This window comes from Leopardus geoffroyi, chromosome E2 (assembly GCF_018350155.1).
Source record: "Leopardus geoffroyi isolate Oge1 chromosome E2, O.geoffroyi_Oge1_pat1.0, whole genome shotgun sequence".
Classification (NCBI taxonomy): domain Eukaryota; kingdom Metazoa; phylum Chordata; class Mammalia; order Carnivora; family Felidae; genus Leopardus; species Leopardus geoffroyi.
This window is the reverse complement of record NC_059335.1, coordinates 44,839,885-44,857,096: the sequence shown is the minus strand read 5'-3', so window position 1 is coordinate 44,857,096 and position 17,212 is coordinate 44,839,885. Positions and strand designations below refer to the sequence as shown.

At 41.4% G+C, this 17,212-nt stretch overlaps 1 long non-coding RNA gene across 1 annotated transcript in view; it reads right to left on the bottom strand.

Moving 5' to 3' along the window:
- Positions 1-233: 233 nt before the first annotated feature.
- LOC123579378 overlaps positions 234-17,212 on the bottom strand; it is a 38,935-nt gene continuing 21,956 nt past the window's right edge. Inside the window, exon 4 of the long non-coding RNA XR_006702730.1 lies at positions 234-2,956. This is a non-coding gene — a long non-coding RNA (uncharacterized LOC123579378). The remainder of the gene's footprint in view (positions 2,957-17,212) is intronic.

Here is a 17,212-nt window from a genome sequence, read left to right as displayed (position 1 = left end):
AGTTGGCAGAGCATGTGACTCCTGATCTCGGGGCTGTAAGATCGAGCCCCACATGGGGCACAGAGCTTACTTTGAAACAAAATGGGACACCTGGGTGGCTCAGTCGGTTAAGCACCTGACTCTTGATTTCGGCTCAGGTCATAATCTCATGGTCGTGAGATCGAGCCTCATGTCAGACTCCATGCTGAGTGTGGAGCCTGCTTGGGATTCTCTCTGTCCTCTCTTCTGCCCCTTCCCTGCTTGCACATGCATGCTCTCTCTTTCTCTCAAAAATAAATCAACATTAAAAAAAAAAAAAAGAGTATAAGTACATGACACTATATGCATAGTAGGTGACAGTAAGTGTTAAAGAGAGAAATAAGAAAGAGAAAGAAGATTGAGAATATCTGAGAAAGTGTAGACTTTCAGGCAGGGTGGCAAGGGTGGGCCTTGCTGAGAAAATAGTACCAGACTTAAGATCTATAGACATGAGAACGGCCGTGTGGGGCAAGGGCATTTGAAATGGAAGGGCAGCTGCAAAGGCACTGGGGCAGGAGCGTGCCTGGTATGTTCCAGGAACAACAAGGAGGCCAGTGTGGCTGGAATAGAGTGAGTGAGGGAAGAGCAGTTGCAGATGAAGTGAGAGGGAAGAAGAGGACAGGCTCCGGAGCCTCGCAGGCCACTGCCAGGGTGTTGGCACTCATTCTGAGTGAAATGGAAAGCCACTGGAGGGTTTTGAGCAGACTTGCATTTTAATAGTGTCTCTCTGGTGGTTGTGTTGAGAGCAGGCTGAAAGGGTACAAGGTCGGGAGGCTATCTATAATCCAAGTGAGAAATGATGGCAGCTTGGATGGAGGGCAGTGGTGACAGCAGTGAGATTCTTGACGTATTTTGATGTTAACTCAGTAGGACTTCCTGACAGATTAGAGATGGGAAGTGAGAGAAAGAGAGGAGTCAGAAATGACACCCAAGTTTTTGTCCTGAGCATCTGGAAGATGGACGCTCTATCGAGATAAGGGTGGGGGAACAGTTTGAAGGAGGGCTATCAGGAGCTCAGTACTGGATATGATAAATTTGAGATGCCTATTCAAGATCTAAGTGAGTAGGTGGATAAATACACAGTTGTGGAGTTCAGGGGAGAGATCTAGCTGGAAACACAAATATGGAAGTCATTAGGGTGTGGATGGTATTGTTTAGGCCACAAATATTGAGTGAAATCATCCAGGGAGTCAAAGCAGTTAAAGAGGCGAGGTCAGAGGACCACGTCCTGGGGCACTCTAACATTTAGAGGTCAAAGAGATGAACAGGAACCAACTGGAGACTAAGAAGGAACAGACAAGGAGGTAAGAAGCAACCCAGAAGCGTTTCAAGGAAGAAGGAGAAATCACTTGTATCAGATGCTTCTGACTGATCAAGTAACAAGAAGACCGAAAATTGACCCATCAGATAAATAGAAGAAATGCTTAATTAAATAGTTGCCTTGTTTTGTTTAGATGTGTACTCACCTTGACTTCTCAACAGATAGCAAGATTGGGAAGAACAGGGATCGGTTCCTGTTGCTATTCTGTACCTGGTTCCTTTCCCCCCACCGTGCCTCTCCTTCCCCTCCTCCAGTTGACCACCTCTACCCCTACACCTGACCATTTGCTGGGGTCTGGAGGTTGACTTACCAGCCAAGGGAATCTTGGTCCTGAGCTGAAGCACTAGTACAATCTCTAAGGCAAGTCACTGCTTCCAGATTTGGCGAAGGGAGTAAGATGCCGCTACCAGTTTAAAGAGAAGAGGGTGAAAGGGATAAACTGAGGGTGGTAGAAGGGGAAGATGGAGACACCAATATAGAGGGAAAACAAATCTTGCTTTTAACGTTTATTTATTTTTGGGACAGAGAGAGACAGAGCATGAATGGGGGAGGGGCAGAGAGAGAGGGAGACACAGAATCGGAAACAGGCTCCAGGCTCTGAGCCGTCAGCACAGAGCCCGACGCGGGGCTCGAACTCCCGGACCGCGAGATCGTGACCTGGCTGAAGTCGGACGCTTAACCGACTGCGCCACCCAGGCGCCCCCAAATTTTGCTTTTAAAAAATGCCTGTAGCAATTACTGTTGTCAGGAAGCAAAGGAATTTATCTTGGGGCTGCATGGCTCCTTGATTTAGATAAAGTCATGAATGAGCCTTTTCCAGTTGGCTCCATCCTGGAGCCTCGACTAGGGTAGGGGTTGAGAATTAAATTCCTCTGCACTGAGTTTTTCCCTGGCAGGTGAGGAAGACAGGCGTGTCAGAGCCTGGGAAATGGGAGAAGAGAGATGGGAGAAAGATGGCTGGCACAGAATTCCCAGAGGTGGGGCGAGGCTGAGGAACCTGTTTTAAGAACAGTGAGGTCTAACACTAATTTCTTTGAGCTTTTTGTTGAAGTAATAGTAGATACAGAGGGAAACGTGGATTTTCACAAACCCACATAACCTGCACTCAAGTCAGGAACCCCAGGAGCCCCCGTCATGTTCTCCTCCAATCATGACTCCACCCAAGGGCAATCACTATCCTGACTTTGAACAGCTCAGACTAGTTTTGCCTGTTTTTGTACTTTATACAAATGAGTTGTGCCTTTAGCATCTGACTTCTTTCATTTCACATTGTGTTTGTGAGGGTCATCCATACTGTTGCGTCCAGTCCATCTTACATCCTCACGGCTGTAGACTATTCCATTATATGATTATAATGCAATTGATTTATCTCTTCTCCTGTTGATGGGCATAGAAATTGTTTCCATTTGGGGGCCATTACAAATAGTGCTGCCACAAACGTATTTGGAAGTGCCTAGTGTTCATTCCCCCACTCCCAACAGTTTATTTGGAAAATTTTCAAATACAGAAAATAGAAATAGGGGTGCCTGGCTGGCTCAGATCGTGGGGTGTATGCCTCCTGATGTTGTGGGTTGTGAGTTTGAGCCCCACGTTGGGTGGAAAGATTAAAAATAAAATCTTTAAAAAAAAAAGAAAGTTAAAATAATTGTATAGTGAACATCCTCTATATGAATCACTTATATTATAAATTAATATTGTACTAAAAAGTTAATATTGTACTATATTTGCTCTGTCATGTATCTATCCCTTTACCCATCCATGAAGCCATCATTTGCCTCCCCTTTTGATGCATTTCAATGTAAGGTGCACTTTCCCTAGCGTTATACTTCACCCAAAAACATTTCAGTATATATATATCACTGACAAAAGTTACTATTTATTCTTTGAGGGAAAACTGTACACAAAGTAAAATGCATTCATGTTAACAGTATTCTTATTCAATGAGTTTTTGAAATGCATGCATCTGTATAACCCAAACGTCTATCAAAATATAAAATATTATTATCATCCAGAAAGTTCCCTGTGCCCCTTCCCAGTCAATGTCCTCCCCGCACAACCATAGTGTTCTCATCTTTTTTTTTTTTTTTTTTTACCATAGATGAGTTTTGCCTGCTTTAGAACTTCATGTAAATGCAATCATACAATATGTACTCTCTTGTCTAAAGCTTCTTTCATTCAGCATAATATTTTTGAAATTCATTCATGGTGTTGCATAAGTAGTTTGTTCCTTTTTATTGCATGAATATACCACAATTTGTACATCTTCCTGTTGACTGACATCTGGGATGTTTCCAGTTGGGGCTTTATGAAGAAAAATACTATTACCATTCTTATACTAGTCTTTTTGGAGACATATGCTTTCATTTCTCTTGGGTAAATACCTAAAACCAAAATTGCTGGGTCATAGGGGTATGTTTAGTTTCATACAAAACTGCCAGACCTTTATTTCAAAGTGCTTACATGTTTTAACACTCCCACTAACAAAATAGGAAAGTTAATATTGTTCAATCCCCTTGCTAACGTTCAGTATTGTCAGTCTTTTTAATTTAAGTTATTCTGGTGGGTATGTAGCAGTACCTCATTTTACATTTGTTTTAATTTGCACTCTTTCTGATAATTAATGATATTGAGCACGTTTTCAAGCACCCACTGGCCATTCATCTATCTTCCCTTGTGAAGTGTCTGCTCAAATTGTAGCCATTGTTTTATTGGGTTGTTTGTCTTTTTTGCTCTTGAAGTATAGGTGTCCTAAAGTCCTAAAGGCCAATGCTTTGTCAGATAAATGCTTTCTTTACAAATAATGTCTCCCAGTCTATGGCCTGCCTATTCATTTTCTTGAGTGTCTAAAAAAAATCTTTGCTTGTCACCAGGTCATGAAGATGCTGTCCTAGGTTTTCTTATAGGAGTTTTATCATGTTAGTTACTACACTTAGCTCTATGATCCACCTCAAATTCATTTTTGTATATAGTACAAGATAATGTTGTAAGGGATATCCAGCTGTTTAGCATCATTTATTGCAAAGACTTTCCTTTCCTATTAGATTGCTTTGGTACCTGCCAAAAATTAAATGGCCACTTAAGTGTATTTTTGAACTCTTTATTCTATTCCATTAACCTAATGGTTATCCTTATGATAGAATCATGCTGTCTTTTTTAAGTTTATTTATTTATTTTGAGGGGGGTGGGTGGGGGCAGAGAGAGGGAGAGAGGATCCCAAGCAGGCTCTGCACTGTCAGCGTGAAGATCAACACAGGGCTCAAACCCATGAACCCATGAGATCATGACCTGAGCTGAAACCGAGTCGGACGCTCAACCAACTGAGCTACCCAGGCTCCCTGCGTACTGTCTGATTACTGTAGCTTCAAGGTTAATCCTGAAATAAGATGAGTTCTACACTTTTTTTTTCTTTCAGTGTTGCTTTGGATATTCCAGGTCCTCCACATAAATTTTAGAATCAATTTGTCATTTAAAAAAGAAGGTGGCTAGGATTATGAAGGAGACTTTGTTAAATCTACATACCAATACACTGGAATTGACTAATAATACCGAGTTTTCCAAGCTATGACATGGGATATTTCTGCATTTATTAGATCTTACTGAATTTCTCTCAGCAATGATTGGCAGTTTTCAGTGTATAGGACTTGTCTTTTGTTAAACGTATCCCTAAGCAGTGTATGTTTTTGTTTGTTTTTTATTTGAGAGAGAGTGAGACAGAGAGAGAGAGCACAAAAGGGGAGAGGAGCAGAGAGAGAATCCTAAGCAAATTCCGTACTATCAGCGCAGAGCCCCATGTGGGGTTTGGTCTCACAAACCATGAGATCATAACCTGAGCCAAAATCAAGAGTCATACACTCAACCAACTGAGCCACCCAGGTGCCCCTGTTTTTTGATGCTATTGTAAGTGGAATTTTTTTTTCCACCTGTATGCTACTGATATACAAAAATACAACTGATTTTTAAAATAATAGCCCTGTATCGTGTGAAGTTGCTAATTCTGGTTATTAGTTCTGTTGTAGATCTCTTAGTGTTTTTTTTTTTTTTTAAAGTAATCTCTACACCCAACATGGGGCTTAAACTTACAACCCCAAGATCAAGAGTCACAGGTTCTACCAACGGAGCCAGCCAGGCACCCCCCTTGGTATTTCCATATAAACAATCATGTCATGTACGAATAGAGTACTTTTTACTTTCCAATCTTTATGTCTCTCGTGCTACTGCACTGACTAGGATCTCCAGTACAATGTTGAATACCAAAGGTGAGAGTATACTTGCCTTGTTCCTAAGCTTGGGGGGGAAGCATTCAATATTTCACCATTAAATATGATGTTGGCTCTAGATTTTTCACAGATGTGCTTTTTCACATTGAGAAACTTTTTTTCTATTCCTAACTTGCTGAGAGCTTTGTCATGAATAGATATCGAAAATGTATAAAGTTTTTTCTACCGGCGATTATCTTTTTTTCCTTCTTTTTGTTAATATGGTGCATTACATTGATTTTCCAATGTTAGACCAGTTTTGCATTCCTAAGAGAAATCCCATAGGTTATGATGTATTTTTATATACCATCAGATTTTATTTGCTGACATTTTATTATGAATTTTTGCATCTATGTTCATGAGAGATATTGGTTTTTAACTTCCTTCCTTTGTCCCTCCCTCTCCCTCTTTCTTTTTTCTTTTCTAATGTCTTTCAAGTTTTGGGATCAGGGTTACACTGGCCTCACAAAACAAATTGGAAAGCATTCCTTTATTTTCTGGAAGAGTTTTTGTAGCATTGGTAATACTTTTCTTAAATAGTTAATAGAATTCATGAATAGACCATCTGGGCCCAGAGTTTCCTTTGCAAGAAGTTCTTGATAATGCATTGTTTATTTACTAGCTAAAGGGACATTCAGGGGGTGCCTGGGTGGCTCAGTCAGTTAAGTGTCCAACTTCAGCTCAGGTCATGATCTCATGGTTCATGGGTTCGAACCCCACATCAGGCTCTGTGCTGACAGCTCAGAGCCTGGAGCCTGCTTCAGATTCTGTGTCTCTCCCTCTCTCTCTGCCCTTCTCCAATTTGTGCTCTGTCTTTCTCTCAAAAATAAATAAACATTAAAGAAATTATTTTAATAAAATAAAATAAAGGGACATTCAGATTTTCTATTTTATCTTATATCAGTTTTGGAAGGTATAATTTTCAAGGAATTTGTCCATTTCCTCTACATTGTCTAATTTATTGGCATAGACTTGTTTATGACATCCTTTTAATAGCCTTTTAATATCTTTAGCACAGTGATATGCCTTCTTTTGTTCCTGATATTGGTAGTCTGTCTTCTCTCTTTTACTGGGGGGCAGGGGGAAGGTGATCAGTCTGGCTAGGGGTTAATCAATTTTGTTACCTTCTCAAATAGCCAACTTTTGGCTTTGCTAAATTTATTATTTATCTGCTTTCTATTTTATAATTTCTGTTCTTCTCTGTATCATTTCCTTCCTATCATTTACTTTAGGTTTACTTTGCTCTTCTTTTTCTAGCTTCCGAAAGTGAAACTTAGACCTTTTTCCCCAATATTAGGTTTTACAGCTATAAATACATCTCTAAGAACTGCTTTGTTTCATCTTGCAAAGTTTGGTATGTTTTATTTTTATTATCATTCAAATAAAAATATTTTCTAATATTCTCTGGGATTTCTTAGACTTTTTGTTATGTAGAACTGTGCTGTTTAATTTCCAAGTATTTGGGGTTTTCTACATACATTGTTATTGATTTGGAATTTAACTCCATGGTTGTCAGATAACATACTCTATATGATTTTAGCCCTTTTGAATTTATTGAGATTTGTTTTATGGCCCAGAATGTGATTTACCTTGGTGAATATATCAAGGGCACTTAAACTTGAAAATAATGTGTATTCTGGTGGGTGCTTTGTTCCATAAATATTTATTAGATTGAGGTGGTTCAAAGTGTTGTTCGAATCTTTTATGTGTTTACTGATTTTTGTCTAGTTGTTTTTTATAATTGCTGAGAGAGTGGTGTTAAAATGTCCAACTACAATAGTGTATTTGTGTCTTTCTCCCTTTATTTCTGTCATTCTGTTAGTTTTTCCTGCATGTATTTTGAAACTCTGTAATGTATGCTTATTATACCTTCCTGGTGATATTTATTATTATGAGGTTTCTTTTTTAATCTCTGATGATAGTCTCCATCTTAATACTTCATTTTATGTTAATTTAGCCACTTCAACTTTCTTATCCTTACTGTCTGCATGATACATCTTTTCTCATCTGCTTCCTATCAACGTCTTTTGTGTGTCCCTCAGAGACAGTATTGTTGGGCCGTGCTTTTCTATCTGGCAGATTCTGCCTTTTAATTGAAGTGATTTAGACTAGTAACCTTAATGTAATTACTGATATGGTTGAATGTTGGTCTACCATTTTACTATTTTTTTTTTCCTCTTTATCTCCTGTTGTTGTTGTTGTTGTTGTTGTTTCCTCTGTTCCTCCTCTCTTGCCTTCTGTTTGGGCTAATTGAGTATTTATTAGAAATCTACCCTCATTTATCAATTAGCTTTTTTGTTATACTTCTTTGCATTTTTAAGAAGTGATCACCATAGAAATATATATCCATAACATTTCAGTCTATTTAGAATTAATATTGTGCCACTTCATGCAAAATATGTATTAAGTGTTACATCTATGTAAGTTAAAAACCTCACAATACAATGTTAAAATGTTTGTTTTGGGGGCACCTGGGCGTCTGACTCTTGATTTTGATTCAGGTCATGTTCTCAGGTTTTGTGAGTTCAAACACTGCATGGGGCTCTGTACTGACAGCATAGGGCCTGCTTGGGATTCTCAGTCTCCCTCTCTCTCTGCTCCCCACTCTCAAAACTAATAAATAAACTTAAAAATAATGTGTCTAAATTCTATTTTTAAAAAAATGTTTGCTTTGGGGCACCTGAGTGGCTCAGTCAGTTGGGCATCCGACTCTTGATTTTGGCTCAGGTCATGATCTCACGGATTGAGCCCCCACATCAGCACTGTCAGCACTGAGCCTGCTTGGGGTTCTCTCTCCTTCTCTCTCTGCCCCTCCCCTGCATGCCCACGAGCTCTCACCAGAAAGAAAGAGAGAGAGAGAGAGAGAGAGAGAGAGAGAGAAAGTGAAGCTTTAAAAATGTTTGCTTTAAACATTTATAAGTATTTTAAGAAATGGAGAGGAAAGTGATTTCTTATATTTATTCTTTTTTTAATTTGTAAGTGTTTATTCATTTTTGAGAGATAGAGACAGAATGCGAGTGGGGGATGGGCAGAGAGAGAGGGAGACACAGAATCTGAAGCAGGCTCCAGGCTCTGAGCTGTCAGCACAGAACCTGATGTGGGGTTTGAACCCATGGACTGTGAGATCATGACCTGAGTTGAAGTCATACACTCAACTGACTGAGCCACCCAGGCGCCCCTTATATTTATTCTTATATTTACTATCTCTGGTGCTTTTCATTATTCCTGAAGATCCAAATTTCGACCTGATATCATTTCCTTTCACTCTAAAAAACTTCCTTTAGCATTTCCTACAGTGCAGATCTGTTGTCTATGAATTCTCCTAGGTTTTGTTTACCCATAAATGTCTTTATTTAATTTTAAACGGTTTCCTGTCCAGGACTATGCTGTAGTGCCCTTCTGTTTCCCACAAGACTTCAGGAAAGGCTGTTTCACAAAGAGCCTGGTTACTGGGGTCTTGGGGAGCATGGGGAGAAAAGCATCTGCAGGGGTAAAAAGCCTCACAGCTAGAGGGGCAAGACGGAGAATCGGAGCAGCAGAAATTGAAAAGAGAGATGATGCAAACTATCCTTCTCTCATCGTGGAGCACCCCAACGTTTACGCAAGCCTCCAAGCCTCTCGTGTGTCTGTTAGAGGAAGAGTAACCCCAGAAACACAGAGCATGTGAGGACATTCAGGTTACACAAAAGCCAAGTTTAATTCAACTTGACAAGTATTATTAAGTGTGTGATGTGTACTTTCAGTTCTTTGGGCCTTCATTAGGACTCTTCAGAAATCTTACTTTTCAGCTGGGGAATGTGCAAACTCAGCGGAAAGACTCCCTTCCCATTGGCCTGTGGGCTCAGCTGACTCCATGACTCTACCTGGGAAGTTGCTCACTAGCCAGAGGCCGCCAGATGTGCCCCATAAACTGGTAAACATGTCACAACAGAGAGGGTTGAAAAAAGCTTCCTCTCACCACCAGTGACACTAGGGAAAGAACTTTTCCTGAGACGTATGTCACTCAGCTCCCCAAAGCCAGGCGTGCCTGGGGCGCGGGGTGTGGGAACTTCTTTCTAGCTCTCCCTGGGAAAGATTCAGGCCCAGTGCAGGCCAGGGCTGGGGTGAGACAGGAGATGCACTCGCCTCCTGTGTGAAATTGAAGAGGCCGCCCCAAATCTCAGAAACCAAGATAAATACTATTTTACTGCCACGTTTTTCTTTTCTTTTTTAAAATTTTTAAGTATGAAATTTATTGTCAAATAGGTTCCATACAACACCCAGTGCTCATCCCAACAGGTGCCCTCCTCGATGCCCATCACCCACTTTCCCCTCCCTCCCACCCCCTATCAACCCTCAGTTTATTCTCAGTTTTTAAGAGTCTCCTATGGTTTGCCTCCTTCCCTCTCTGTAACTCCCCACCCCCCTTCTCCTCCTCCCTGGTCTTCTGTTAAGTTTCTCAGGATCCACATATGAATGAAAATATATGGTATCTGTCTTTCTCTGTATGACTTATTTCACTTAGCACAACACTCTCCAGTTCCATCCACATTGCTACAAAGGGCCATATTTCATTCTTTCTCATTGCCACATAGTACTCCATTGTGTATATAAACCACAATTTCTTTATCCATTCATCAGTTGATGCACATTTAGGCTCTTTCCATAATTTGGCTATAGTTGGAAGTGCTGCTATAAACACTGGGGTACAAGTGCCCCTATGCATCAGCACTCCTAGCAATGCTATTGCTAGGTCATAGGGTAGATCTATTTGTAATTTTTTGAGGAACCTCCACACTGTTTTCCAAAGCGGCTGCACCTGTTTGCATTCCTACCAACAGTGCAAGAGGGTTCCCGTTTCTCCACATCCTCTCCAGCATCTATAGTCTCCTGATTTGTTCATTTTGGCCACTCTGACTGGCGTGAGGTGATATCTCAGTGTGGTTTTGATTTGTATTTCCCTGATGAGGAGCGGCATTGAGCATCTTTTCATGTGCCTGTTGGCCATCTGGATGTCTTCTTTAGAGAAGTATCTATTCATGTCTTCTGCCCATTTCTTCACTGGATTATTTGTTTTTCCGGTGTGGAGTTTGGTGAGTTCTTTATAGATTTTGGATACTAGCCCTTTATCTGATGTCATTTGCAAATATCTTTTCCTATTCCGTCGGTTTCCTTTTAGTTCTGTTGATTGTTTCCTTTGCAGTGCAGAAGCTTTTTATCTTCATGAGGTCCTAATAGTTCATTTTTGCTTTTAATTCCCTTGCCTTTGGAGGTGTGTCAAGTAAGAAATTGCTGCGGCTGAGGTCAGAGAGGTTTTTTCCTGCTTTCTCCTCCAGGGTTTTGATAGTTTCCTATCTCACATTCAGGTCCTTTATCCATTTTAAGTTTATTTTTGTGAATGGTGTGAGAAGGTGGTCTAGTTTCATCCTTCTGCATGTTGCTGTCCAGTTCTCCCAGCACCATTTGTTAAAGAGACTGTCTTTTTTTCCATTGGATATTCTTTCCTGCTTTGTCAAAGATTAGTTGGCCATACTTTTGTGGGTCCAATTCTGGAGTCTCTATTCTATTCCACTGGTCTATGTGTCTGTTTTTGTGCCAACTGCCATATTTTTCTTTACAAAAAAAAAAAAAACAAAACAAAATTAAGGCGAAAAAGCTCTACGATGAACCAAATATTAAAATTTTCAGTAAGTCCATGCAACTCTGCAATTGTATAATTCATATCACTTGCCCTCTCCTGGTCCCACCCATGCTGGGACCTACCTTCACTTAAAATATTGGTGTTTTGTTCATCATGGATCTTTTTGCATTAATTTTGATTTAAAAAAATATTCCATTAAAATGACATTTTTCTTGATTACTGTGGTTTTGGGTGCTCTCTCACATTTTGCACTTGCTTTACCCTGGTACCAGCCCTGAACATCTTTAAGAACCTCTTTAAAATCTCCCCTGCCACTCTTCCAGCCCAGCAAAAGAAATCCCCAACATGCCTTGATGATAGAAAGGCATTTTTTACATACATAAATGTAAAAAGCTTACTGGAGACACTAATAACAGCCAAAAGAAGGATTTGCGTAAACTCCTGGCACAGTTCATTCGGCAGATTTATAAACAGGAGTTCTAACAGACTCCTAGATCCCAGAGTAAACATTCATCAATTAAAATGACCTTAAATTTCTTCACTTGAACATAAGAGACTAAGAACTAAGGCTGAAAAAAATAAGAATTTGAGTTTATTTTGTTACATTGGTGATATAATACACATGAATGTATTTATTATGTATTCATGATTTCATTTGGATGGAATAATTAAATCTCAGCTCTGATACTTTTGGTAGAGTATGGTCAGCATGGGTGCCATTCATAAAACACTGAATCCATTTTACTCAGTCCCATCGCATGCCAGTAGAGGCAACGTGGAATAACAGTGAGAATTCTAGATTGTGAATCCCAATGAGGATCTATATTACCCATGTCATTTGGAGCAAGTCATGAAATGTCCTTGGGTCTCACTTTCCTCATCTTTAAAAGGGGGCTACAAATTTAGCTTAAATACCATGTCATTAAGAAGAACTCTTAATTGCTTGCCCCTTTATTTATGCTAAATAATTACAGGTCATCTTGATTATCCTTGGTGTCTAAAATTAGAAAAGCTAATTTTGAAAAATAAAGAATTATTTATAAAGAACATTTTGAAAAAGGAGATAGGAATAAGTAGAACCAAATTTTGTTTTAAACAATAATGATTATAAAATTTTTTGGAGTCCAACAAATTGGTATTCATATACCAAACGGGAGAGAGAGTGACCATTTCTAACCAGTAACTTAATAGCGTTCAGAATAGACATTCTGAGGGGCACCTGGCTGGCTTGGTTGGTAGAACATGTAACGCTTTAAAAATTTTTTGTTTAATGTTTATTTTTGAGACAGAGACAGCACATGAGTGGGGGAGGGGCAGAGAGAGAGGGAGACACAGAATCTGAAGCAGGCTCCAGGCTCTGAGCTGTCAGCACAGAGCCCGACGCGGGGCTCGAAGTCACAAACCGCGAGATCATGGCCTGAGTCAAAGTCAGACGCTCAACTGACTGAGCCACCCAGGTGCCCCAAGGACATGCAACTCTTGATCTTGGGGTCATGAGTTTGAGCCCCATATTGGGCATAGAGATTACTTTAAAAACAAACTTCAAAATAAAGACTCTGGGCTAAAACATCAGTGGTCTGGGGTGATTAAAAAAAAAAAACGATGAGCTTAGCATCTGAGATAAAGCTCCAGCAGGTGGAGGAGGAACACTGCACTTGACAATGGCTGTCATTCTTCAGAGGTGGAAACATCACATTCTCACCAGGACTTAATGAAGAATCCAGATTCTATTATTAATTTCCTCCCCAAAGTCTAATCTTGTTGGGATTATGATTCATGATTCTGACTATATAGCATTTGGAAGGTTAGAGTTATTCTTTAATTATCTTAGCAGACCATCTCCTCTGCTCCTCACTTTCAATTCTAGCTGTTCTTTCCCACCTTGTAGCCAGGTGAGTCCCTTAGGACCTTCTCCAAGAACCCCACAGACATATCTTAACTAAAAAGAACAGGAACAAAAGTCTTATGAGGTCCCTGTACAGTTTGTCTCTTTGTAATTTTGTAACAGCTTTGTTGAGGTATAATTCACCTACCATACAATTCACCCATATGAAGTGTACAATTCATATTTTCATCACTCTGAAAGGAAACCTTGTGCCCATTAATAGTCACCTCCCATTCTCCCATATCCCCCAGCCTCAGGCAACCACTAAGTCACTTTCTGTCCCTATAGATTTGCCTAGTGTGGACATTTTATATAAATGAATCATTATATGGTCTTTTGTGACTGGCTTATGTCACTGGGGCTGATGTCCTCAAGGTTCATCCATGTTGAACCATGAATCTGCACTCCAATCTTTTTTTATGCCTGAATAATAGTCCATTGTATGGAATGGCATTTCATTTATCCGTTCATCAGATGGTGGACATTTGAGCTTGGACACTTTTTGGCTATTGTGAATAACGCCTCAATGAACACAGTGTACAAGTTTTGTTGGATAGATGTTTTCAGTTCTCTTGGGCATATATCTAGAAATGGAATTGTTGGGTCATATGTACCTTTATACTTTTTTTTTTTTTTTTTTTTTTGAGAGAGAGAGAGAGAGAGAGAGAATGCGAGCCAGGGGAGGGGCAAAGCAAGAGGGAGAGAGAGAATCTCAAGCAGGCTCCATGCCCAGGCCAGAGCCTGATGCAGAGCTCAGTCTCATTGAGCTCATGACCTGAGCCAAAATCAAGAGTCAAACACTCAACCAACTGAGCCACCCAGGCACCCCTTTACTTTTCAATAGAATAATGTGACAATTATTGATCTCTGCACGGAAAATTACCTTGAGCTTCATGGCTTAAAAGAACAATAATCAGGGGCACCCAGTGGCTCAGTCAGTTAAGTACCCTACTTCTGCTCAGGTCAGGATCTCGCGGTTTGTGAGTTTGAGCCCTACATCAGGCTCTGTGCTGACAGCTTGGAGCCTGGAGCCTGCTTCGGATTCTGTGTCTCTCTCTCTGCCCCACTCATCCTCTCATTCTCTCTCCTCTCTCCCTCTCTCTCTCTCTCAGAAAATAAACATTAAAAATTAAAAAAACAACAACTAATCATTTACTATCTCTCACTAATCATTTACTATTTCCTGTGGGTCAGGAATTTGGGAGTAACTTGAGTAGGAGGCTGCAGTCAGACGCTGGTCACTGCGGAAGTCCTCTGAAGTCTGGGTTGGAGCTGGGGGACCCACCTCTAGGGTGGCTCACTCACGACTGGCAAGTTAGTGCCGGCTTTTGGGTGGGGCCTCAGTTCGTCTCTGCATGGGCTTCCCTACAGGGATGCCCAAGTGTCCTCAAAATAGCAGTCTTCCTCTAAAATAAGCTAGCCAAGAGACCTAGGTGGAAGCTGCATTATTTTTTATGACTTAGCCTCAGAAGGCAGACAACTGTCACCTTTACCAAGTTCTGTCGTTCACATAGCCTGGCCCTGATTCGTGTGGGAGGGGTGTGCAAGGGGCAGATGGCAGGGGAGGCAGACTGGAGACATCTTGGAGGCTGGCAACCATAAATAGGTTGATTTCAAAGCTCCATTCTCTGTTGTTCCTGCGGAGATGATCTAAATTTATAGACCCTAGGCAAGAGGTCAAAAAATACGTGGCAGGGTTTACAGGATTGTAACAGCACCAGGTTGCACCCCGCCACCACTTAGTGGATTTAACAACCTGCAGTGGAGCTTCCCGACTGTCCTGCTGGGGACTTCGAGGAGAAGGAGAATCTAAGCGAACTACAGAATAGAAAGATACAGCCTTCCTGCTGTCCTTGGATTATTGCCCCTGGTATTCACCTCTGGAAGAGCCAACGCTTTGTCCCCCTATCTACATCAGCAAAATCCTCCTGGAATGTCACTGGGGTTATTTGATCCAGTAGCCAAATCCATGTTGTCTCCTGGCAAATCAGCAAGTACTTATTAAGCATCTACTGTGTACCCAAGACCAAAGCCCAGGATCATCTGAGACTAGTGTAGATGGAAATGCCAGAAAGGGCCAGGCATGACCAAAATAGATCGTTGTCAAACCCACCTGTCTTGAGGCTTCAAAGGCAACAAATGGAAAGGATTTTTTGTTTTTGAGTTAGCATTTAGAGTAGTTACAGCCTCAAGAATGCCTTCAGGTTGATTTTCATTTGGAAAATTCCCGAGGACATGAAACACAAAGATAGATTAAGGAGCATTTCTAGAGACTTTTAGTCACCTGACAACAAGATGTAATGCTTATCCTGGATTAGATCCTGGATGGGGGAAAAGTGGCTAGAAAATACATTACTGGAAATTGGTCAAATTGGAATACCAACTGTAGATTAAATAATAGTATTGGATCAGTACTATGTTAACGTTCCTGAATTTTATTTAATTTTTTTAAAATTTTTTTTTAACGTTTATTTATTTTTGAGACAGAGAGAGACAGAGCATGAACGGGGGAGGGTCAGAGAGAGGGAGACACAGAATCTGAAACAGGCTCCAGGCTCTGAGCTGTCAGCACAGAGCCCGACGCGGGGCTCGAACTCACGGACCGCGAGATCATGGCCTGAGCCGAAGTCGGCCGCCCAACCGACTGAGCCACCCAGGCGCCCCATGTTTCTGAATTTTATAATCATATTGTGGTGATGCAATAAAACATATTTATTCTTAGGAAATATGCATTGAAGTATTATGGGGTAAATGTGTCTACACCTTAGTTTTGAGTGGTTCAGAAAAAAAATTCTGCATATACATATGTGCGTGTGCACGCACACACACACACACACACACACACACACACACACATATGGAAAGAGAGACAGCAAGTAAATGCAGCAAAAAGTGAACAGTGAATCTGGGTGAAGGGCATATGGGAATTCTTCATACATATGCTATGTTTGCCACTTTTCTGTAAAATTGAAATTGAAATTGTTTTGAAATAAAAAGATTTTACAGAGAAAAAGAAACACTCAAGGGTCTTCTGTGAAGGCCAAGATAGTCTGGTGTCATTGCTCCTTCACGGAACGGTAGATTGAAAAAGTCAAGGTCAGCCAGGTGCCGATTACCCACATGACCCAGACAGTGCTGTCGGTAGGGTGCTGGAAGTGACAACCAACGGTTTCAGCTGACAACATCTGCTGGCAGTGAATAAAAACTCCAGGGGCACCTGGCTGGCTTAGTCAGTGGAGCATGCAACTCTTGGTCTGGGGGTTGTGAGTTCGAGGCCCACATTGGGTGTAGAGATTACTTAAAAATAAAATATTTAAAAAAAGAAAGACTCCAGCAATACTGAAGTTTTACACTGTCCTTGTGACCCCACAGTCAGCCCCTGAAAGTGACAGTCTCAGCTTGCTCTGCCCCCAACCTCTAGCCCAGCAGCCACCTCAACAGCTCCTCTGAGACATCCCAAGCTGGCCAAGAGCGTCACTTGCCCTCTTGTTCCCCAAGACCGAGTGCCTCCTTCTGCTCAATCGGGCCCTGGGCTGAAAGGCGGAGACCTCTCCTGTCCCCCCAACATCAGAGGCAGCCTGGCTAGAAAGCCGTGGCAACAAATCCCCCAAGTTTCCAAGAACATCTCAGAGCCGCAGGGTCAGCCAAATGTTTTTGAAATGGTCCAGGGTAAGAACCCCCCTCCACACGACACTACTCAGTCTCAGAGGTCAAGGTGCATGTTCTGATTCTTATTCCATTAGATGTGTAGGAGGCAGCTGGGAGCCCCAGAGACTCAGAAGACACAGATCCAATCAAGGCCCGGAGGATTCCCAAGTTAAAAACATTGGCCCTTTGGCCTTCAGAGCTCACTAAATGTGAACTCTACAAATTGGTTTCAAAGTCAGCCAAGCCTGGGTTTCATCATCTGCCTGCCAGAGCCAACTGACTGGCTTCCCATTAGCAGGGGGAGGACGTGGAAAGGCCCAGCCCCGGGGGGGGGGGGGGGGGGTTTCAAAGAGGAGGAGGTCCCTGACAAGAGAATCAATCACAGAGCCCTGATGAGAACGACAGGGGAAAAGGTCTTTCTAGTCCCCATGAAAGTGGTTACCAGACTGTGATGGCTCCAGGCA